The 24,536-nt window shown below is 46.8% G+C and overlaps 1 protein-coding gene across 1 annotated transcript in view; it reads right to left on the bottom strand.

The window, feature by feature from the left end:
- The window catches only part of RRAS2 (RAS related 2), a 39,561-nt gene that overhangs the window by 14,300 nt on the left and 725 nt on the right, over positions 1–24,536 (bottom strand). The window lies entirely within an intron of this gene.

The raw sequence follows: 24,536 nt of genomic DNA, 5'->3' as shown, positions 1-24,536 counted from the left end.
GCTTATTTCACTCTCCTGAATGGGTATTAGTAGCCCACCTAAAGCACCACGTTTATATCCAACAAGTGCAGTATTTTTCACCAAGAGAAGTCAGACAATTGTCATCATCTCGGAGGGATTCTTCATATTTTCCTTATTATCCCTCCAAGGTCCAAGAACTGCAGCAAGTTCTGCAATATCTAGAGCGTTTCTGTACCCTCCCCTTCTCCCCAAATCCTCCAACTTTTTTTTTTTTCCTAGAAAAAGAAAACCACAAAGTGAGAGCATCAGACACGGTACACATGCACAGAGCACTTTTCCTCCCTCAGAAGAGGGAGTAAGTGGTCCCAACCCAGCATCGGCTGCATCTCGAATTCAGGTTGAGCACAAGCCAGAGCTCCCCATTTAACAAGCCTCAGATGAGCAATTTCTTCCCTCCCGTGGAGACACACTGCCAAATCTGCTGTCACAGCCACTCTAGGAGAGGTTTGCAAGGCAATTAGTGTGGTGGTTTACCTCCAGGCAGTAGACAAAGCTAATGTGCCTGAAATAGCTGCTGGTTTTGAAGGAGTCTTCCCAAATTGCACTGGGACTATTTGCCACAGGGAGCATTAACCACAGCTCGCAGGCCTTATTCAGTCAGGATTGATTTATGAAAATTAGATGTAGCAGATACAGCATGTATCAATCTGAGCAGAAACGGACCTTACTGCTGCCATACAGACAGCGTTTAAAGAAATAATGGGATGACACAGCACCCCCAAAATATTCCTCTACCTTCAAACGCTGTCCTGCGATAGTGACATGGTGCCCGTACACCCAGCGAGCCCAAGGCTTGAGCCTTTTTGCATAGCAGGTCAAGGAGTTTGGCCAGAACTGATTAAAGGACTTGCCTCTGTTTGTGCTCCTGTTAAGCACTGCCACCCTACTGCTGCCTGCTTCACAGAAGCGGTTACGTACCAGCCTTAACGCTTCAACGCAGCTGCCCTGCTGAACTGCAAAATGCCAGTGATCTCGTTTCCAGCTGGTACAAGCCACACAGAACCACTCTCCAGTGGTACTGTGATGGTCACCCTACGGGGACGCCGTTCTCACATATCTCCCAAATGTAATTAAGCTTTTAATGATGAACTTGAAGAGCTAAGTCTCATTCAGTTGGCTCCACTGCAGCTGGCCACTGCCTGCAGGAAATAATTAGAGGAAACTTCTATGAAGATGGTAACTTGAACATGCTCTACTGTTACACCACTCCCTTAATCACTAATGAAATCAAGGCTCTTTTCCACCCACTTCCTAGAAGGGAAACAAGAAGCCAAGCCCAGTAGGCTCATCAACCATTCAATTTACCCAAAATATTATGCAACAAGTTTTCTAGGTTTCCTCTTTCTAAGACTGCTGAGGCAATCAAGTCCAGAGATGAGAAAACCTGCCAAGGATGCGAGCCCTTCTGTGGAGAAAAGAAAGAGCCATTCCTGCAACAGCTACATCACCCGCAACTGGGCAGCCCACCACCAGCATCCCTTCCTGAACGCACGCGCGGCCTCACCAACTGCATTTCAAACACCACTCCCCGACCTTCCCAGGAGGTCCTACTTGTAGCACCCTGGAAGTACGACATGACCATACCGACCGCTGTTCTCACAGCTTTCCTCCGCTTAAGATAAGAATAACTTCAAATCATTGTTTCCATCACTCAAGGCTTTTGGCAAGGAGAAAGTGTGAAAATCTGCCTTTGGTTTATTATCTCCCCCACTCGTTACGCTGCCTTTAATGCACAAAGGGGACTTCCTCCATTAGCTGGACTCGCTCACAGTCTCAGGACTCCCTCTCCATAAATTAATAACAGCAATTAGCAGAGTGAAGACATCTTACACGTAAAGATGCAGACCCACAGGGAAGTTTCGCATTTTTTTGGGCAGCTTTTTTTAATTACTCTTCATTAGGCCATTAATAATCTGCAAGCTGAAAAACCATCGGATGCTTTTGCACCCAAATCTAAGCTCTGGGACGGAAGAGAAGTCAGACACTACCAGCGGGGAGCTGCATGCAAAGCCTGAAGGACACAAAAAAAGGGCAGCCCAGCCCAGCAAAAGCACACCACCATGACAAGGTTAAAGGGGTGCCACATGCCAAGATACATATTTATCCTCGCTGTGTCTATAATCTCCGTTTGTATTTACTAAATATACGCTTAATGTTTCAAAGAGCCACTAGCTGCTTATTTAAATTTTTTCCACATGTTTAAATTTTTGGTTTCAGCCCAGTGAAGGCAAGGAAATAGAAAGGTTTCCACCCTCCAGCTGAAGTTACAGACCGTCTCTGGGTTTAAATAACACCCACAATTTCAGCGTTGCAAATAGCCCCAAAAGCCTTCCCAGCTAAAATTTGTAAGTTTGGGCTTGCAACAAACATGTTGGTGAATGTTACACACCAAAGGTTCAGCTTTAGACTCAAGTACATTCATAGATACCTAAAGAATACGATCCCAAGACATTACCCCAGCTGTGCTACGTGATTTCTTTTGGAGCTTCTCCTCCGACTATCCCCAAGGCTGTCACCTCGTCTCTAGCTCCTTCCTCTGCATTTCACCAAAGACATCGGTCTGCTCGTGCCCCCCTCCACAGGGCTGTAGTGGCATGCCTTTACACCACAGGCACAGGAAAAACAGTACCTGCTGCAGCCCTAACACACAACACGGTGACTGTATCAGAAATACTGAATACAGAAAAAGAGAGAAACCTGAGCAAGTTATTCTCTAAACATCTTTCTTCACCTAAATCGGTGTTTCTGGTGCTTGTTCCAACTACAGTGCCCTCGGCTAGTCAGTAGGAACTCAGGCGGCCACCCTTCTGTCTCAGGTCCTGGGTTGTGCCTCAGAAGCCTTCTCAGCCGATGAATTAAGGTCTGAATGACAGGCTGCATCGATGTTTGTAACTATCACTGCTTTGCAGCCCACTGAAGCCTTACAGCTTCTGCTACCTGCAAACGCACCACAGCAGCAAGACCCACGCTAACAAACCCGATGTGGTGTTTTACCCTTCCTCAGACTGCAGGAGCACTTAGCTGCTGTTTCACGGAGCTTTGATGTCCCTGCCCCTCACGAACAGGGCTCAGTCCCCAGGGACACGCAGCAGCCGCAGCCCGCCTCACAGGCCTGGCGCGGGCCCGGCAGAACCGCTCACAAGGCAAAGCGGCCACCAGGGCTGATGCCTCGCAAGAGATGAGCTGAAGAACCTCCTGATGAGGCTTCTGAGCTAATTCCTTGAGATACGCATGGGTTGGCTGGCTGGAAAATGTGTATGTGTGGGGGGTGGAACTAAGCTGACGGAACAGATGCTGCAAAACCGAGTTACCACTTCATAGACCTCCAGGTCACAGAAAAGAATAAAACCCAGAGCTGATGAGGAGCCTGTGACAGGGCTGCCGAACACTCGGCCCCCCATGACTGCACGATGCCCTAGGGCCCACCCTAGGGCCCAGAACTTCAGGACGGGCCAGGGGAGCAGGCGCTGAGGTGGGGCCGGGACAGGGCCCACCATCTGCAGAGGGCTCAGGCCCTGCACAGGCACCAGGAGAACTGCAGGAGCTACCCACGCCAACCCAGCGTCCTTTTTAAAAAGGGAGTGCTTGAGGCAGCACTGAGCATGCTTTGCTGGCATAAACAGTCACTTTGCAGAACTACAGAGGTTTTCTGTGGTGTTGCAGATCGCGGAGAATGTGGAACAAAGAGTCTAGAATTACATCAAAGACAGACCAGACAGCAGACAGCTTCCAAAACACTGGATCACACTACAGAAGGACAGGTGTGTCCTTCTCCAGTCATCCCATACTCACACAAATCCCTAAGAGTCACTGTAACTTCTAGAAAGATTAGCACCACCTGCTCCTTTCTTCTGAAAAAATGAGACATTAAAACAGTCTGTGCTTCAAAGCAATCCGTGATGCTTCCCTCAATTTGCAGTACTTCCTGCTGTCCTGATGTCTACTGCCAGCACTGTTATGGCCACCCAGGGAAACAGATGCCATTTGTTACTACAATTACCATAATTATCACGTGATGTGAAACACTTGATAATTTCACTGCCAGTGAGAAGAGACGACAACAGAACCAAAGGAAGTTATAGTGAAAGAAAGGTGCCACGAGCCATACACAGAGCAACCCCTTTGCAGGGGGACTACAATCCGAGCACCTTCTTTGATTCTTATTGCCCCTTCTCAGCATTTGGCAGAAACAACAAGGCTGCTTTTATCAAGATGAGAAGTTCTTTTTATCTGTTCCTGAAGAACGAGAATTACATGTACATAAAATACTGGTATTTGTGATTAAGCTCATGCTTATTCAGACCTCAGAGAATGCAATGTTCTTACATTATCCAGAATTGTCTAAGAGCACATCCACTACATCATCCCACAACATGGACTTCACAGACAGAAGTGCAAATCTTAAATTTTGAAGAAGATATGGTGAGAATACAATAATAAACATCTGACTTGTTACATATAACTAAGTCTTCCCCCAGGATGGATATTTGAAAATATATATACACAGCACACCAGGATTGTAGAAGCTTGTGCTTTGTTTGGAAACACTAAAAGCACAAGTTAGTCCTACTATACAGCCACGTATTCTTACATCTCTCCCTCTCTTTGCTCCCTGCTCCTCCACATACAGCAATCACTGAACAAGCACTTCAGGAAAAAAAAAAAGTAATCTGTGGTCAGTACACAGAGGTACTTCATGCACATAGCCATATATACTACAGCTCTTTTCTGTAAAGAAAACTCTGCAGCAGTCCCTACCCGAAGCACCTAAAAACAAAACCATCTCTTCTTCCCCCACGGGCATTGGGAAGCATACGGTAGGACAGGGGGCACAAGGGGACACAGGATAAACTGTCTTTGGTTTGAAGACAAATACACACGTATCTGAATCCTGGCTATGTACCTGTCGATTTTTGAATTCCCTAAGTGAACAATAAAACTCCATACCCATAAACGTACTCACTTGTGATATATTTCTCTAGATAGCTGTACACTAAGAAGTTCCACATTTGTATCCATGGTTCAGCAGGACTGGCTCACAGCAGGATTTAGGAGCCACGATGGTTTTGAAGCCTCAGCTTGTGCAGGTCAGACAGCAGAGCAGAGCTCAGGAAGATGAAAGGCTGAAATGAAACTGATTTCTGTGCTCCTCACAGGAACATCCACCAGTGCTTCAGATATTCCAACACCCATTAATTTTTGTCCTTCTATCTTGTAATAAAGCAGCTTTACTTTCTCCTACCCTGCTTGGGCTGCAGCGACCCAGGAAAGCAATCTCCCTTCTCACTTGAACCTAGTGCCAACGAGCAACTTACAAAACGGCTTGGGCTCACAGGCAGAAGTTTGGAGAGTTCCTAACTGCTGAACAGATAATTAAAAGATCCTGGAGGAAAAAAAAAAAAAAAAAAGAACCCATGAAAACACAGCAGATTCTCAGGGAGAAAAGTCTGACACATAACTGAGGCAGCCTCTGACAAATTTTGAGTGCATACTCCTATCATAGAGGCTTAAAGAATAAATATTGCAGCTACTTTATTGAAAAGGATTACATGTCTTTTTACTAACTTCCTGCCTGGCTCACAAACTGTCAGGATAACTGTCATGAAGTGTTAATGCAGCCTCAACACTTGAATTATGGACAGAGTGGATAGCAGTTACACATACGTAACATCAGTAAGTGGCGTTTGGTTTTTGTTATTTCGGGCGTTTTTTTTTTAAATACATGCGTTTTCTTGCAGAAAGGAACATCACTTGCCTCAATTAAGAGCTGAAATGCATTCAAACATCTTTTTAAAAACTATCTTCCTTAAAAAAAAAACACTTAAAGCAGCTTTCAGATTTTAACTCAAACAGAACCCGAGCTATGCTTACATTTTTCCCATTGCTGGTTCACAGCTCAGTACTGGTAGCTCAGTGGCCTGTGAACACCCGCCTCTTATTTATTGTTTTCATACTGAACACCGAGTACACGCTCACAGACCTGTTGTAAGCAACACACACCTTAAACTTTGGACTACAACTACTTACTTTCGATACAGTTCTCATTACTCAACGTCAGAGAAAAGCACACTTTCACTGTCCTTTAAGACTTCTTTGTAAAGCCCAGAATTAATGCCTCTTAATGCCAGCAAGCACCAGCAACATTCTTTGAAGAAGGCTATGCAATTTCTCAAGCCTAAACACGCCTGATTATAAAACGTGCTCTATCCTGCCAGTATAGACGAGTCTTGATGTCATTTAATTTCATTTTTGCTTCACAGCAAATATGTGCAAGAACCACTTGCAATTCAAATAACATTTAAAATATTCAGTTCTATCTCTTCAGCTATAAAATTTCATCAGGTTTGGACAGTTTTCAACATAGTAGCTCAGACAAGCTCTTCAGGAGAACCTCAGCTTCTACCTCAAGAAGCCTGACATCTTTTTACACTTGAGTATCTGACTTCAGGACATCTGTATAACCAGGTAACAGGACTACAGCTATAAGTAAAAAGAAAGTAATGTTACTCAAAAAATCCCCCTGGGGGTGGGGGGCAAGTAAAATTACCGGAATGTACTTTTATCATGTACATGACATCATCAGAACACCTCAAATTACAGCACTGTGTGACAAGAGGTTTTGATTTGTAAGTCTAGGTACAGTAACGGGGTAAGACAACCAATTAAAATAGCTCATCACTTCAGTATCTTAAACCTAAGGCAGCAAGGGCCTTCAGATTAGAGGCAATAAACTACATTTAGGGCATTTACAGTCTTCAGAAAGAAGGCGCTTCACAACTCCGAGGAAAGTACTGAAATCTACTCGAGTGTAGATTTAAAAAACTTGACTCCACGGCAAAAATAAACCTTTGAGGAGAGTGCAAGTATTCACATCAAATCAGAGCCTTTAAAATATATTTAAGCTGCAAACAAATTGCTTGTTAACTGGACTTCTCAGATTGCCTGGCTTACACACTATGGACATTGAGACTCATTATTACTTTAACACAGTAAGAGGTTTTTCTAGCCCAAAATAGCAAGTAAAACAAAAACTCACTTCAGCCAGTCTAGTGCATTTTAGTAACATTAAGTCCTACTTCATATTCTATTTTCTACAAAGTACCTGAAAAATGTTTGAGCCCTGACATTCTGCAACAGGCTAAGGTAAAAAAACCTTCTGAAGTTAATATCTTCCTTATTCCAAAAGCAGTAAGTAAAAATCTGCTTTTGGTAGTAAAAGCCTTTTCCTACCTTTCCTAACACATTTCAATTCTCTACAGTGCCAGGTGCTTTTGTCAGTTGTGTGTTTGTTACAGCTTGGAAGCCAATGAGGACTTGGATCGGAGTCCACTGGAAGCATGCAGGCAGAAAGCCTGAGGAAGGTGGGTTCTCCTCTTTGCCCTGGGAAGGTGGATTCTTCCTCTTCTGAGGAAGGTGGGATCGGCCTCTTTGCCCTGCCTTTAAAATATATTTATATATTTAGAATATATATATATACACACAGATTTATATCAACACACACACACTTTGTATAGGCGTGTGCACCTGCCAAATGGGCTGAACCAGAATAGTCCAAGCTTCCAGAAGGTTTCACCATTTACCACTTGTGCTGTTAAGAAAAAAAGGTTCAGAATCATCAACATATATTGAATTAAAAGTGAAGATGACCTTCAGGGCCAGTAACATACCTCATGTACACTACCAGACCGCTGCAGTCACAGACAGCAATGCACTAGTCTCCACCCAGTATTTTTTTCTATTACCACAGTAAATCCCATAGAATTTCTGAGCACCAGCTTGGACAGTATCCAACATGAAAACATTCAGCTTCATTAGCAAAGTCTGGAGTATCTTATTTTTCCAAGACTTATTGGCTGATCATTAGAAGCTAATTATTTAGGAAAAAAGCTATAAAATAGTACTTAAATCTAATAAGAATTATTGTGTCAGACAAGCACCGTTCTATTAGCTTTATGTGCCCAAATCGTGTATTTATTTAACTCCAACCTTTTGGCCTGAGACTCGGCTGTCTAGACTCATTTCACAGACTACAGACAATTACTGTAATCTTTAAGTTTTGAAAGTGCCATAACCAGAAGTGCCAAGAATGCTGAAATGGCAGCTGTGTTATTTAGCCATCAATTTTCATTAGCAAGGCTGATAATTACTAGCTTTCCCCCCAAATCCTCATCCAGCTAAGTAAAATACACAAAGTGGTTATCTTCTTGAGTCATGAAAGTTTTAAATGATAATGAGAGAAGTGGTTGTCTACCTATGAAAACATGGACCTCTTGAAAGCACGTTAATTATTCAGGAGTGCCAACATCCGCAGCTGAATGACGTACATTTTACCATTATAATACGTGCAGCAAAATCAACTCAGAAGAAAACACCCTTTTCTAAGGGGAAACTGCCTAGGATATCTGAACAGCTTGCAGGTGGCAAGCGACACACCAGAAGATCATGCTAAGAAGCTGCCATAATGATAACGCACGGAGAGCACACTTTTAACAAGACCGTTTCCTAAGTTTCTTCGCATCGACACAGCTTGCAAGCCCCACCAGGTGAGGCTGAAGGCCTCGGCACGTACGAGCCCCGTGCCGCCGGCTGCAGCGGTCCAGCAGCTGGAGCACCCACTGTCCCCAAGCGCCAGCTATTTCTGCACATCCACATCAGGCACCACTCCACAGCCTAAGATGAACACGTGCATTTCTGCCTACTGAAATAGTTTCTCTGAAGTTTGCAGCTAAGCAGTCAAACCTCAGACAGAGGTTGAGTGGTTGACAAACATCATCAGGGGCCTGCACTTTCAGATCCTGGCAGGGCCAGCACACAGGCTCACAACATGCACAGAACTGAGAAAGGAGCACCTATGTGCCATCACACCCAAGCCCAGCAATAAGCTCCATAACCATCATGTCCTCTCTACAAAGAAAGGTTTCTCCAAGGACCTGACGTTACAGTGTCACTTTCTTAACCCATACATAAAAGGAGAAGCATTAATAACCTTTGTCTGGGCTTTAGAGCCAAACAACAAAGCTTAAGAGCATTTTCTGCCTCGTCTCTAACCCAAGGCGTCAGGTTAACCTACCTGACTCTGAGAAGGAAGGAAGGGGACTTGGTCAGGTAGAAGAGGCTGTGGAAACCCTTTAGCACCAGAGACAGCATGTCCAGAAGCTCCCAGGAACACAAGCAGTCTTTGTTTGCCTCATCTGTTTGGACACCACATTTGATGGATCAAATTCTAACAGAGGGGACTTGTTAGACTGAACCTGCACTGTCAGCCAAACGGAGCAGAGCAATGTGATAGTTACTCCATCCTTGAAGGTGCCTGTAAGACAGAAATTCTACCCCTGCTCAGCAGAGATGCCTGGCACAGATTTCGGAGATACAGGTGAACCTGCCATCACGATGAGGCATGGTGCCTGTGGAAAAGCACAAGTGCTTTAAGCAGAATTCTCACTGACAGGGACGCTGCTGGGTCAAAGTCGTACTGCCGTTTCGGAGGCTGCGGGTTTCCGTAACAATAAAATTAGAATTCCAATAGACAGCATTCAAGGAACCTGCAGCACGGATCTGTGCAACTAAAACAAAGCTTTCAAAGACATTTAATCAGCTGAAGAGTAATACCGAGCATTTTCCAGATACCAGCGGAGTACTGTGCTTTTCTTTCCAGCCTAACCTGTCGTCACACTGAAGTCTCTTAACATCCTTGGAAAATGTCTTCAGAGGCATTATGCGAGTTTTTCCTCTCACTACCATTAGCAGCAGAGTTCCAGATGGAAGGTTATTCCTTCACACCTGACACCAGTGTCTTTCAGACTGCTTTTCTCATTAAGCGTGAAGTTGCAGGACAGTACACGAGGGCTGTTTATAAAAGGAAATGCAGCATTTTACTTCTGATCTTTCCGAATGGGCACATTGAAACTTCTACATTGGAGACAGATAGTTCAAGTTCCTAGAAGGAATACAAGGGGTAATAGGGAAAATTTTACCCTCGGTAGTCAGAAGAAAAAAAGAGAAAAGACTCATGGCTGTGAAGTCTAAAATTTCTGTTCCACGTTTTGTGTCAGTGTCCCACAAGGTTCTATTGCTTACACCGACACAGCTTACATACAGGGAAATGTGCACAGACACTAATTCCAGGAACCAGAAGCTATCAAGTGGTTTTACACAGCTGCTAATCTTGACATGCGAGCAAGATTTGGTACTGCAGAACTGGTTACAGGCACCGTCTCGCTATGTTCTGCTTGGTAGCTGATCTGCAGGGTTAAGGATGAGATCCTCAAGCTCCAACGAGTGCAATTTCTGTGCTCCTACACAGTGCCAGAGTTTTCTGCCACAGAAACTCCAGATTTTCAAGTCAAAAAACAGTTGTCAAACGGAAATATTCTTACGTCCTCGAATTTTATTTTAAAAAAAGCTTTTGTCTTCGCTATTCAGGCTACATATTTAAGCAAGCAACAATTTCCATCTAAAAAAAGCATATTTACCAGCAAAACATTTGCTTAGACCAAAACCAACCACAGAGTTTCTTCCCCTTTGTCTCTGCACCTGCAGGTGTACTACCACTCTTAGTCAGTGTCACCCTAACCGCAGGGCAGGAAAAAGCAGGAAAGCACGTTGGAAACTCGGAGGGAGCTGACTTTTGGCCTGGAATTAACACAGACATTGCATGGAAAAGAAAGAGAGAGAGATAACCAACGTTACTTAATATCTAAACGACGTTTAGATGAACATTTCACCCTTCAGTTAAGGACCTAAGCAGGTCTGTGTCAGCAGTATCTCTTCTACTTTTAGGGAATTTATGATCTTAATAGCAAGGACTGCTTTACCTCAGGTGAGAATGTAACTACCTCCCAACCGAATATTGTTAACACTGAGGCAGAGGAGCACATCTCCTGTAAGGCACCGTCCTCATTCACTTCACAAAACCCAGCAGCCCAGCAGGCCAGAGACGAGCATTAGCAGGCTTGTTCTCACGTACAGATCCGCTTCACGCTAAGCCATGCCACAAGCTACAGTTTTATGTGCAAATACCTACTTTCACGTTACAAAAAGCCACATCTATTATGAACCACATCAAGAAGCAGCAAGTAAACATTCAGCTGAAGCGCTATATAATCAACCACCGCAAGCAGTCAACAAGTGTTTTTACAGTACAGCCATTTATGGTAGCAGTAAAGAAAGCAAATGGAAGATGACAGCAGCTCTCCGCTGAGCAGCATCACCTCCCGTGATGGAGCTGGTTGCAAGTAACAAAAGCTTGCATTAAGCTCGACATCCACAGACTGTCCCTTATTGTTTAGGGAACTCGGTTTGAGCCTGAAACACTTGCTAGAGTCACGCTGACCTTTGGATCACCGGGAAAGCAAGGTCCTGTATTTTCTTCCCTGGCATTCAGGTATGCAAGCTGTTAAAGCAGGTCCCAAAATAGTTCTCCTCCCACTGTTAAAGACCAGCCTGTACTGCTTGGACAGAACTCATCTCATTCAGAAGCACATGCACACACACACCACTGAAAGGAAGCAGCGCTTTATTCAGCCCTTATTTTTCCAAAGGGCTGGATGCTCAGGCAAGAACTGAGCTCTCCAGGGAGGTGCTTTTCTCATGAAACTCCAGGTGCTGCATTTTGTAGTTCAAAGCACAAGCACTTCAAATATTAACCTAGCAAGAGATGCTGCGATGATGCAGACCAGGACAAGCACTGTCCCCTCTTGATTCTACCACCTAAAGCTTGTACATACAGCTTTGCCAAAGTGACTACCAAATTAATACTGCAAATAGGGCTCTAACATCACAATGCTTGTCTTCCAATATAGCAGTGAACTCTCTGGAGTCTGTTAAGTCTCTTTACCAAATTTCACTTTAATAGAGTCAATTTTCCTTGCCCTGCTACTCCTGCTTTGAATACAGCATAATCTTGGATTTGAGCAGGCTACGTACCTTTCACATTCTAAAGGAAGATGAGATACACACTACTAAGAAAAAAATAAAGCATCTGGCATTCTCACAAACCGCACTCTTGTTGGCCAGTCCACGGTTGGAAGGCTTCTAAATTTTTAGACTCTTAAAAGCTGTAAAGTTAAAAATTAAGGATACGAATACACGTTCAGATACTTCAGCTTTACAACACTACATGGTAAGTCAAAATTTGTTCTGGGGTTTTCCAGCAAGGTGGTTTCCCTTCTGTCCCCTACATGCTCTCATTCTTTCAAAAATTTACATAAATTCTCAAATAAACTTGTTTTCTAAACTTATAAGCTGCCGTCAGTCCGAACAGAGCAGATGGAGCATATGATTTACTTGATTTGCATTGGAGGATACATGCTGAGCTCTCTCTACCACATTCCTTTGCAGACATCAGTTAAGGAAAAAAGCATCATTATCTGGAAAACACAGGTGCAAGCCACATGAACACAGGTCATAAAAAGCACATTAGCTAAACCATGAAGGCACAATTATTTCATAATAATCAAAGTAAGGACAAAGGGATGATGACAAATAAACTTGCTCATGCTAGTCATGGATCTTCCCTTCAGACAAGTTGGTTCCACTACCCGCTGTTCCGAATCTCTGCTTTTAGGAGTACTAACTTGAAACAAAGCTGCAATGAAGGTACCTTCTTCAGGATAGATTTGGTGACCAGCCACTGCCAAAAGAGAAATTCAGTAATTTGTCCATGACTAAGGTATTTTGCCTTTTTTTTAAAAAAAAAGTGACTTAAAGATTCTGTAACTTAAAGCAGACAGCAAGGTCAGAGAAGAAGATAGTGGTATGAGTCCAACACACAGCACAGAAAGATTTCTATAGATGGTAGTAGCAACTTTTTGTTCACTATCCTAAGATGACAGATTAAACTTGCACTATGGAGTGCTATAGTCAGCTACACTATACTATTTAATAGCTTTTCAGCTTGTCAGGTCCCCTAAGGTTTTCCACTGAGGGAAGCTCTTACTTCTGAAACACCACCTCTCTTGTCTCTGTTGCCTTTCAGCCCCCTCCAAAGCAACCCGCACGTTCCCCAGCCCATTTATGAACTCGTTTTCATTAAGCCACCCGGACTGAACATTTCAAATTCAAACGATAACATGCAATAGTCCTCCCCCGTCATACAGGAGCACCTAATGACGCCCTAAATAAGCAGGGAATGCCATTATCTCATCGCCTTCTCCAGCAAGGAGGAACTTCAGCAAATGTGCTGCGTAAGGGTAGAAAGAGGCAGCAGCACAGCGAAGGCTGTCTTAAAACGTGTGAGCAGCGAGCAAAGACCTTGCATTTGTTTACTTTTAGAATAAGGTTTTAGAATGCATGAGGTTTGATCAGAGGGCTTTTTTTGTTGTTTAAAAAAAAAAAAACTGCTGCTATTTCCGCTCCCATATTCTACCGAGTAGTGATCTTGTGGTAAAGGCATTTAGTGAAGAGAAAACAGAGCGTGGAATGCACAAGCAGCCAGCCTTCTGCACCCAAACCACAGGAAAGCGCATTAGTTTCTCTCATTTTTATAGATTAGAAACAGGTTCTTCAACTTCATCACAGTTAGAATAATGGACTATTCAGTGCTATTCAGACTTCCAGTAACCACAGGTGAAGTCCCGGGGCAGCCAGTACATCAGTACAAGAAGAAAGCCTTCAGGACACCTTACCTCGTTGGTTAACTCTTCCTTAGCTGAGCTCGAACAAAACCTTAACCTTTAAGCATGACACTACTGCCACAGAGCTCTGGCAGCCTCTAGCAAGCAGCAAAGCCAACATCAGGTTATTTACAAGGGCGGAAAGGATACTACCAAATAAAGGCTTTCTTCCAGCATTAGAAATCATTTTAATTTAAACCATAAGTTTTCTAGACTCATTTCCTGTGCATGTATTAGAAGCAACCTTTCATAATTACCAAAACTGATTAGATGGGCCGTATGCATCACTAACTCCTCAGGCAGAGCCCAGGCCGCGCTGACCTGTTGTCGTTGCAACTCTCTGTTTCTTACAAAGCCCTCTTTGGAAAGGTTTTAGCACTGGCAGCCTACGAGCTTCAGGTTTAGGAAATGACCGGCAGATCCCAAAGATAAGACGTAAAAGCAAACCTAGGGATATCTTCCTATGCACCTTCATGCCGGCCAACTGCCAGGACAGCAAGTTGGACTGCTTGGTGACAGCGGACGCTTAAGAAGTACCCGTCTGAAAGCTGCCAAGTTGGAGCTCTGTTCCTGACGTGTTCGGTCAGCAGGAGGAGAACTTGGGATACACGTGGGATTTTGCCCTGGAGAATAAATACCGTTGAGTCCCTTTCACTAACGACATGACTTCTCCTAGAATGAAGAGAGACCAGAGGCACCACAATCCATTAAAGGAAGAAGTTACAGAGATAAATACCTAGCTGAACTATTAGGTAATCACATTAACATCTCGTAACTCTTGACACTGGGGAGAGCTGAGATACAGAAGCACTCGTCTGCAGAACAGCCTGCTAGCATATATGCAGTGCAGCAAATATTTCACATAAGCTGTTCAGTGGTCACAAAACCAGGTCTCAATTATCTAGTCTGAGGCAAGTGGCTGGAGCTTAAACTATTCATCTGCAACCAGACTGAGCAAATTCTTCCAGATCACCACTTCCCCTCACACAGATCACTTCACAAGATGCAGTGCTTGTTTGTGTTCTGGGTTTTTTCAATTTACAGATATTCTTAACCAAATAGTCTCAGGGTACAGCATTGGCTCAAACTAGAAAAACCTTTAAACTGTGAGCAAAACCCCTGGCTTTATACAAGCTCAGCTGCATTTTAAGATCCCAGGTCACGCTCACACTGAGCAAACATTCGGCCAGCGCAGAGCAGATTATTTTCAAATTCTGCTCAAAGTGATCGATGTGATCACCGGTTCCCTTTTCGGAGGAGACTCCTGGAGGGTCAGCCTAAATATTCAAGGCCTCCCACCAGCCAAGTCAAAGCAGCCATGGAGGAGGGGAAGCCACCATTAAAAATGTGTGGAATGCGGCCTACTTGGAGGGAGGCAGCTAGTGCTGGGACACAGGAGGTGGCTGCTTTACATCTACGGCTCTTTTCCCATACAGTCACACCAACACAGATACCGGGCAATTTCTAATATTAGACTCCTAGAAATATTAATTTTATCAACATTTACAGAATATGTGTGGCCAAAGATTAGTTTCACACAAAAAAAGCTTATCAAATCCTTTGACTACCTGATATATGCTATATGCTTCCTAACGCACGCAAGAATTTTTGGACAGCAAAACAAAAGCTGCCTAAGTATTTTGGCTACTTCAAAAGCTGAGCTTTGAACGAAGAGTCTTTGAATTCAAAGACGCTGAGATGTATGCTTCAATATTTTGAATGTAGCTTTCCAGCAGGATAAAAGAAAAAGCAGAAATTCCCGGGAGTTTCTATACATTTTTGGTAGTTAGATTCAGGCCTCTCAGCACTAACCCCTGGGGGAATCACACGGGCCCTGCGGAGGATGGTGCCTGGGCTTTCGTGGCCGTTTCAGAGCACAACCCCATGGTCAGCAGGTGAAGCCCTGAGCTACGTAACCGGCAGAAGAGAAGTGCCTCAACCCATCTTTGCTGACAGAGGCGCGTTTCAATGCGACGCTCGAAGCTGAAACAGGCTCAGGACAGCCCAATTCCCACGGGGTGATCCGCCTTGCGGAGTGCCTCCAGCTGATTACTCCTCCAGTAGCCCAGGCACGCAGGACAGCTTGCAAGTTCACCGATCGCAACAGCCGAACAGGGCGAGAGCTCCGAGTGCTGCACTTCGGCAGGCAGTGGCACCACCTGTACAGCATGAAGGAACATCGCACCAGCAGCTAGGGAAGTAGCTGAGCTATAGGCAAGGTTGCACAGGGGTTCAGCGTGCCCTTTCCCTTAGTTTACGGGAGAGACTTCTGGCCTCGAAACAGGTCAGAGCACGAGCATCGGAACAAGGGCAGGCCGCCGGCAGCAGGCTGGTAAGAGGCAGCATGAAAGCAGCGAGCGATGCCCAAACCGGTCCACCCGCTCTACCTGGGGAGCCCTGGTGCCGCAGGCAGAACACCTCACTTCTGGAAACAACAGAAAAAACCTGCCCCTGGAGAGATGGAAATAAGATCCATTTCCACACTTAACTTCTCATTTAGGTGCTCTCGGACTGCAAGACGAGACATTCAGCTTCACAAGTGGAGTTGTTTTACCTTGCTTCCGTGCTGACTCTGGCCTTGTAGGTTTACTACCATCAAGCTTGAGGGTCTGGAATTGTTTAGTTCAGCACACGATCTACGAACTTTTCCAAATTCACTGCAGGAGTGCTGCTGAGCACATTTCCCCCCCCCCCTCCTCCACGTAATATTCAAGCTGAGAGCTCCAAGCAAGGTGAGAAGCTGGATCACAGCGACGAGGAGCACCAGGCAAAGGCAAGGCAGCGTATGGGAAATAGAAACACTTCAGCACGTACATCTGCAGCTTGGAAACCTCTATCAGGGTACGTGGTCAAGACTCAACTTGATTTGGGGCCCGGGGAGAGGCAGGAGAATGACATGCAAGGACAGTATGCTTCTGGGGGACCTGGAAGACAAACACCAGGAAAAAAAAAATCCCTAAGCAGCAACTGAAAACACAAAACTAATAAAAAACGTCCTGGCAATTGTTTTCTTAGCAATGCTGCATCATGCAAAGCCTAAATCCTTTTAAATATACCACCAGTACTTATGTTGCTAATGAAGACCGATTAGCACGAGCTACTAGAAGAGAACGTCACACGTGTCTTTAGCAGCATCTCCTTCTTTAGCAGCAGGGCTGGCAGCACATACTCAAGTGTATTATCAACAGCTACTTTTTCTGCACGATTACAGAGAACCTTCGTAAAAGGAAAGGCAAGCACAGAAAAACTACTAGGAACACGCAGTTTAGAAACACCCTGCTACAGGCAGCACATATTAACATAATCCCATGTAGTTTCCTTACATAGAATAAGTCTAATAACGGAAGATATTTAACAGATCGCTTTCCATCCAGAGATGCCAGATTTTTCACACAGATTTATCACCGACATCCTGCCATTTCATGGTCTGCTTACTACATAAGAAGCACAACATTCAGCTTCACTTGCAGGTCTTCAGCTTTTTTATTTGCTTAAATCAGAAATGCTGAAGACACTCCGTGGCATGACCTCAGCAAGACAGTTTTGCCAGAAAAACCTGAAACTGGAGAGATCCTAAAAATCAAAATTTCATCTTTCCCCAGCAAATATAACTAGTGAATCAACACGTTAAATCACTACGGCTGCGGAATAGTCAGACCAGCACTGGAAAAGTAATTTCCTTGTAAGTTTTAGGGAAGCTCAAGTTTATTTTCTGGCTTGAAAGAGTTGAGCAAAGTGACGCTCACGACTGTCGTGAACACGTACGACTTAGGTTTATCTGCTCAGAAATACAGCTACGCGCAGGTCTGCTGCATAAAGAGCTTCAGTTCAAGAAAAAAAAGAAGTGTGACAGTAACTCCGTAGCATTTTGTTGTCTGGGGTTCACATCTAGTTAATAATTAACGCTGATACTTCATCCTAGGCTTAACGGGGCCCTTTTACGTAGCCTCTCCCCACCCGAAGCGCTACCACGCGGCTCTGTCCCCATTCACCACAAATTACAGCTTACTGTCTTGACAGAGCTGGCGAGTCGGTGCAGGTCTGGGTAAGGCGGCTCCGCGGCCAGATGAAGCTGTTTGCAGAGCTGCACAGCGAACCAGACAGGGTAACTGATCCCGGGTAGAAACATTCCCCGGTTATTTTTAACTCTGATCACTTCAGGAGTTTCAGAGAACTTGATGGAGAAAATAGCCTTAGTGGCACAATCGCTGCGGCAGCACGGGGACCCGTTGAATGCTTTTCCTTCACAGCAGCACGAGCTTACCAAATTCAATGCTCGGCTACAGCAAAACCCTGTTGCTCGGGCTTGAAGAGTAGGAACTGTTCTCCCAGCCCTGCTCCTCCCCACTGGCTGTCCGTTTTTAAAAAGCAAACAACAACTTGTCCTCACTTTCAAGGCCCTTCCATCTGTCCAGCTGCATCACCAGCACGCTGCTCGGACCTGCTGAAGTCTTCGTATGTCCCTCACGTCCGCATACGCGCCACTCGCTCCCCACTGCGTTTTTGGGGAGTAACTTCTCTTTTCAAGTCCTGTGGGAGCTTCCATCAGCACGAAGGTAAGACTTCGTGTCACTGACACCTTCCTTGGTCTATCCACACCAAGTGACCAGCTCCTTGAGCAGTTTTGCCACATGTCAGCTCAGTTGTAGGTTGCACAAAATTTACCAGGGAACTCGCCCTCACCCAGAACGCCAACCCACAACCAGACCTTTGGGCACTTCCCCATGTAATTAGAGAAGCGAACTGCAAGCCTCCCCAGCCACCTCAGGTCAAGGCTCTGCACACACTTCAGGACAGCCACAGCACAAGCTCCAAAGCTTTTCCTTTGCTGGCAGCAGGAAAGGAACCGAGCGCCCACGTTGATGACGGGCAGCACTGCACACGGTGCTCAGACAGTCGCAAGACCAAGTGCTTCCAACCTGGCCTTCCTCAACTCAGCCGCGAGCAGTCCTTGCACAGCATTCCACCCCAGCCCTCTTAAAATCAACCTATAAAAAAAAGGTTAAAAAACCCTATGGAAGCTCTGTCCAGAAGCAGAACTAGACATCAAGGAGTTTACCCGTTTGACTTTGGCACTGATGCTGGTACGTGACTAGTTTAAGCATACACACAGTGTATCCTTGGAAAAGAGCAAGTAAGAAAAGGCAAAGCCAAGAGATGAAGTAAACATCTTTTTCTCTGCTATCTACTCCAAGTAATTAAGTTATAAAGATAGGAAAAATACTCTCTTTCACATCACCTGTTCCCCCAGAGGGGCTTAGAGGCTATTCTGGACCCCAGCTGCAACCACAACGAAGCTGCGAGACAGAACCTAACAACCAGCAAAGAACAGAAGGCAAGAAAGAGCTGAGAAATAAATAAATAAAGTTGAGATCATAGGGCACGCAGCATTTAGTAAAGAAGAATACAGTTCGAGACAAGCAGGTAGGGCCTCACCCAGCGCTCACACAGAATTCATTCCTCGAGGATTCAACTCAATTCCCCACATTTCTAGCAGTGGGTTACCGCTACTACCTACCGGCATTTTTAAACTCCACCAACTCTATATGGCAAACCATCCGCCAGGAAAACGTTGCCTCCAGGTGTTATTTATAATTAAGCTACCTAATCTGGATCCCATTCACTCCACCCCTTTTGGTGAAAAATTTGTCGAGGCTGATTTGAGTCACATCCAGAAATTTTTGGACATGTTACACACAAAGCCAGAGGGAGAAGTCCAGAGGTGAGGAGCAGTTCCAGAAGTGATTTCAGTCAGTATTGCTTTAACACATTTCTTGAAACGGAGCGCATTTACCTGGATGTTACGTTTTACTTCCACCATGCTCGTGGCCATGTTCGAGCACAGGACTACCAACGCAGCGAGCTAAACTGCCTCATCATCAGGAGCAAGCGAGAAGTCACCCGTCTGTGTCATACAGTCTAGACCTGAAAAAAAGACTGATCTTGGAAGGTCTGCAGGAGCCTAGCTTCCTACCGGCCTGCCAGACAGCTCTATTTCCCCTGAGGAAGCTGGTATTCATCTCCGAGCAGTTCAAGGAGCTCAGCCCCGAGGTCTGCAGTGCGGGTAACGCTGCTGGTGAACGCAAACAGGTTAGGGGCAAAGCCGAGGCACCTCGGCCCTCCCAGATCCCCTCTGCAGAAGGGCTCAGTGACCGGGCTCACCACAGCGGCACGGCACAGGGCTGCAGCTGGAGGGACGTGGCCCCGCGCCAGCCGTGCCCGCACACCCCAGCAGCGCAGAGGGCGGCCGCCTGCGGCGCGGGGAGCCGTGCCAGCACTCCTGGTGCAAGCGGCGCTGCCAGTGGGCAGATAACCGAAGGTACGTCAATATTGACTCGCCGCGCCAGCGACTGCTGCGGGGGTTAATACACGGCAAGGTGCTTTATCTCCAAGGAATTTCACTTCGGGAAAGGAGCAAAATTCCACAGAACCGGAACGATCAGCATCTTAACACCGCCGCCCCGAACGCGTGCCCCCTTTTGAACCCCGGGTGCTTCTTACGGAGCCGTTCTCGCAGTGTGTCCCTGGGGTTAAGGCGCAGCATCCCTGCCGGGTGGGTTACATTGCAGCACACCCCTGGAACCCCAAAGCCAAAACACCGTCCCTACATGCCCGCACACAGCCAGGCCCGCACGCCGCCACACCTTGACAATGGCACCAGGCGGCCTCGCCGCTGGAAAGCTGCACCGCCGGGATGCGGCGAGGAGCTGCCACGCACGCGCAACACCGGGGTGGCGCACCAGGTTCTTGGCAGCTCTTGGCACGTTTTCAGCCCTTCCTTCTCGCCTGCGAGTTAGGCCAGAAGTTGGATCTGCAGCCTGGCAGCTGCAGCGGTTACAACCGAGCAACACCAGTCTCTCTTGGTGGCAGTACTCCGGGAAGCCAGGAGCCAAGGGGTTCAGGTTTCACAAGAAGTGAAACCACCAGCCCTTGTTATTCCAGGTGACTGCATCACAAGTGCCTTGTTTGGATTAGGATTTTTATTTCCCACCTTCTCCCGACATACGCACACGCCACCTTTAACCCTGAGAGATGCCGGCGCCAAGCCTCTCATGCTCCTCAACTGTATTTCGCCACCTTTTGTTACACCGCACTGCTTACCACAAAAAGGCCCCACTCTTTATCGAAATGTAAGCACTCCACTCGAAGCGTAGCCCCACATGAATCCACAGCCTGGAATTCAGGGCATTTTTTTTTTTTTTATGGTCTCACTTGAAGAGCACTTTCGGAGGGTCAGCAGTGGTTCGCCACAGTACCCAGGAACAGGAGAGGGGTTTGCAGCCCCTCCGAGCGCAGCACGCGGGAGCGGTACCGGACAGCCAGACACCAGGGGCTGCCAAACGCCCAGTGTGCCGGCACGAGCACCAGCTGCATTTCAGTTACTGCTTTTCCATCTGCTTTACCACTCTGTCTTAGAGCCACACCGTTAAATCCAGAACAGGCCATTTTCTGGCCCACCAGCTCTATCAGATATAAAAGGTGCTTGGAGCTAACCCACCTCCAGCTGTATTTCCAGCTAGTGAGAACTAACATCCTGGTCAAAGCAGCAGCAGGGAAAAAGAAAGGAAAAAGAAAAAATAGCTGATCACTCGCTCACCACCCACCTCTACGTCTTGCTTTCAGAGAAGCAGCTGATATTAGGCTGAAAGAGTCAACAAATTCACATCCTATTTGCGTTACTCGCCAGCTCAGGTCCCATCAGAACTCATTCCTGACAGTTGCAAGAGCAGGAGGAGACGTACTTATTTAGCAAATTCCCACTTGTAGATCCAGCATGAACTCAGCACGCGCACACAAGACGACCACCAGACCCCGCCGTACATTCCGCACCACATGAAGCGCGTCAGCCGCCTAAGGCTCGTTCGTGCGCTCCCACGCTCAACGTTCAGCTGAGCAACAAACTAAGCTCAGCTCGGTCCCACTGAACTACATCCAGGCAAGACCACCTCCGGTGACATTAATGAACTCATACATCCTCGGAACCCACCGGAGTCTCGTTCACATACACGGGCATTGGTCACAACGCAAGATCTTTAGTTTCACGAAGAGGCGGAGCAAATAATTTTAACAACTGGGATCGAGAGCATCCACAAGTTTGCAGAGCAGACACTTGAGGGAACAGGACGTTAGGGGGTTTCTTGCTGCAGCGTTGAAACTAGCACGGTTCAGTTTAACCAAAAAAAAAAAAAAGCATGAAGTAAATGGCAACTGCAGGACAAAGTATGCAGAGGGTGATTAAGTATTTGCTAGGCTGTACTCCCTTTGAGTAAGGAAACCTGAACGTTACAAAGGGCTGAGTTAGAAGGGAATGTGGGGTATTTTGTGACAGACCTCTGCATGACAGCTGGAGAAAAGCTATTGTGGCAACAGCTGTGTGCTCCGCACAGCTCATACTCCCAAATACCTCAGCCTGCTACAAGGCCAGTTAACTGCCCGCAATTTATTTTAGAAGTTTTCTGCCTCTTTTGGGATCTCAGCATGATGAATTATTTGTTTATTTTTTAAATAAGAGGAGGAATGCTTAGCTCCAGCAGCCACAGTTTTAAAAAGACCGTGCTGTAAAGTCTAACTATCATTTGCCGGGGCTTTCCTGAAGTTTATAGCTGTGACGGATCCCATCTACTCCACTATTAAAACTTCTCCGCTTCCTGTCTAACAGCGCACAGACTAGGGAGCACGAAGTTCATATATCGCATCCTGATTTAAAGGAAATGATTTTAAATTTCCAGGATGAAATCCTGTCCCACCAACGCTAATATCGAGCTCTGTTTATCTCCTCAGAGGAAGGATTTTGAGGAGCGCGGTAGTCATCCCCCGCCGAAAGCTTTGATCTGTTACTGCGTACTCCAGCATTTCTCCGAGTTGCAAGAGGAGCCTCTGAAGAGCAAACCCAGGCTCGCACGCAGCTCCACGCGGGCGAAGAGCTGCATCCCACGTACCGCTCCCGCCGCGCTGCTCAGCACGAAGACACCAAGCCCAGTACGGGGAAGAGCCTTCTTGCGTGACACCGGTTCGTCCACTCAGCCCCCTTCCATGGTTGTTTTGGCACAACAGCCCTCAGCAACCGCCAGCCTCACGCAGAGGAGTGCTTGGCCTGCTGGTCAGTGCCACAGCAAGAGCCTGGCCCCCGCAGCAGGTCCTGCTGTCAGGATGAGCGCCTCCAGCTTCCCCACCAGCACCTGAGCAAGGCTGAGAGCGACGCGCTGCGTGCACGGCCCCGAAAGCTGGGGAGAGAAAGCAGCCAACCTGGTCCTCCCTACATCCCCCGTTCCTCTTTTCCTTTATTCCACCTGAAATGAACAAACAAATTCCCCTCTTTTCCAGTATGAAACCCCTGCCGTCTTTCAAAGGGACACCGTGAATAAAGGTGCGTGCCCGGCACCACCATGGACTTGGTTACTGGGAACTAGTTAGCAGCACCGAAGCAGAAGCAAGAGTATCTGTGCTGAAGTACTCCCTCGCAGGAAGTTAAACGCAGGGCTATAGGGAAGCAAGTCCAAGTGTGGAAATATTCACTAGTGCCAGTAAGAGAAAAAACTTTCCTTTTTAAGCTTCAGAACTGAGAGAGCAACAGCCACGCTATCACGAGCGACAGAGAAGCAAAACAGAATTGAAATCCCTCGCTGACATCAAGATTTGTCACGAGGCCAAATCTCGTACCGAGCCATGTTTTCGTGAGGCAACTACAAGTTTGTCACTTAATCCTAAGCAATTCCAGAAATGAAGCATGTGACTTGCTCGTAATCAATTTTAAGACACTTCAGAGTGGTTTCTACGCAGCCTTAAAAGACAAACAACTTATCTGGCAAAGGTACTTGCCACACAAAAATGACAGAAGCGGTTGCACGGCATCACGCACGCTTGACAACGTCACGAGCAGAAGAGGCTCCAGACACCGTGGTGTACAAACAACCCATCAAGCCTCACCTCCCACCGTCTGTAGCCACGCGGTAGTACAGACCTCGGCTCTGAGGAACCCGAGGTTCTGCTCAAAACATCTCGATTTCCCTGCCGTTTCCCAGGTTGCTGGGAAGGCTGAACTGTCTGCTAAAGGTCACTCTGCGGTGGCAAGATTTCATCTCAAGGTGAAGCAACTAAGGGGGCAAAAAGATGCAGATAGCTGACCACAAACTGACTGCAAGTTACTCTGAAGAATTCACCTTCATCACACCAGCTCAGCAGTGCGTTGCTATTCCAACACCATTCTTTTACAGCAAGGCATTTCTTTCACGGCTAATACTTGGAGGAAATTCCTAAATGATACGAAGCAGGCTTCGGTTCCTCTTTTGCAAATCTTCTCTGAAAGACCAGTGTCGGCAGAAGCTCCTGAGGCAAAGCTTTCTACGTGGGTGCAGCTCAAGCTCTTAGCTTAAGGAATAACTTCTACGGGCACTCAACTCCCGAAACGACGCAGCACTCTGCAGAGCCTTGCTGCTATTAAAACAAACGCAGCGAGGCATGAGGCGTGAACTTTGTTTTCTCCTGTTCTCCCTTCCGCCTCTACCAGAAGCGCCCGCATCACCCTTGCTGTGAAGTTAGGGCCGTCCGCAAGCTTTTAACGCCGCCAGCACGAACCCGGCCGGGGCCGCCCCTGCGCCCCGCTGAGCCGCGCGCGGTGCGGTCACGGCCGGGCAACGCCACCCACGGGGACCGCGTCCGAGCGAGCGGACCGGCCCCGGGCTGCGCCGGCCGCAGGAGCCGGCCGGCCCCACGCAGGGCGAGCCACGGGGCCGGGCGAGGAGCGCTGCCCGCGGGCTGCCGCCGCACGAACTCCTCGCTCCGGGGGAGGCCGGGCAGAGGCTGGGCTCCGCTCCCCGGGGTTGCGCGCCCGGACCCGGCGGGGCGAGGCCGCCACCTTCCCTTTCCCCTTCCCCTTCCCGCGGGGGCGCCGCGGGAGCCGGG

This window comes from Oxyura jamaicensis, chromosome 5 (genome assembly GCF_011077185.1).
Source record: "Oxyura jamaicensis isolate SHBP4307 breed ruddy duck chromosome 5, BPBGC_Ojam_1.0, whole genome shotgun sequence".
Lineage (NCBI taxonomy): Eukaryota > Metazoa > Chordata > Aves > Anseriformes > Anatidae > Oxyura > Oxyura jamaicensis.
This window is presented reverse-complemented; position numbering and strand designations above follow the sequence as displayed.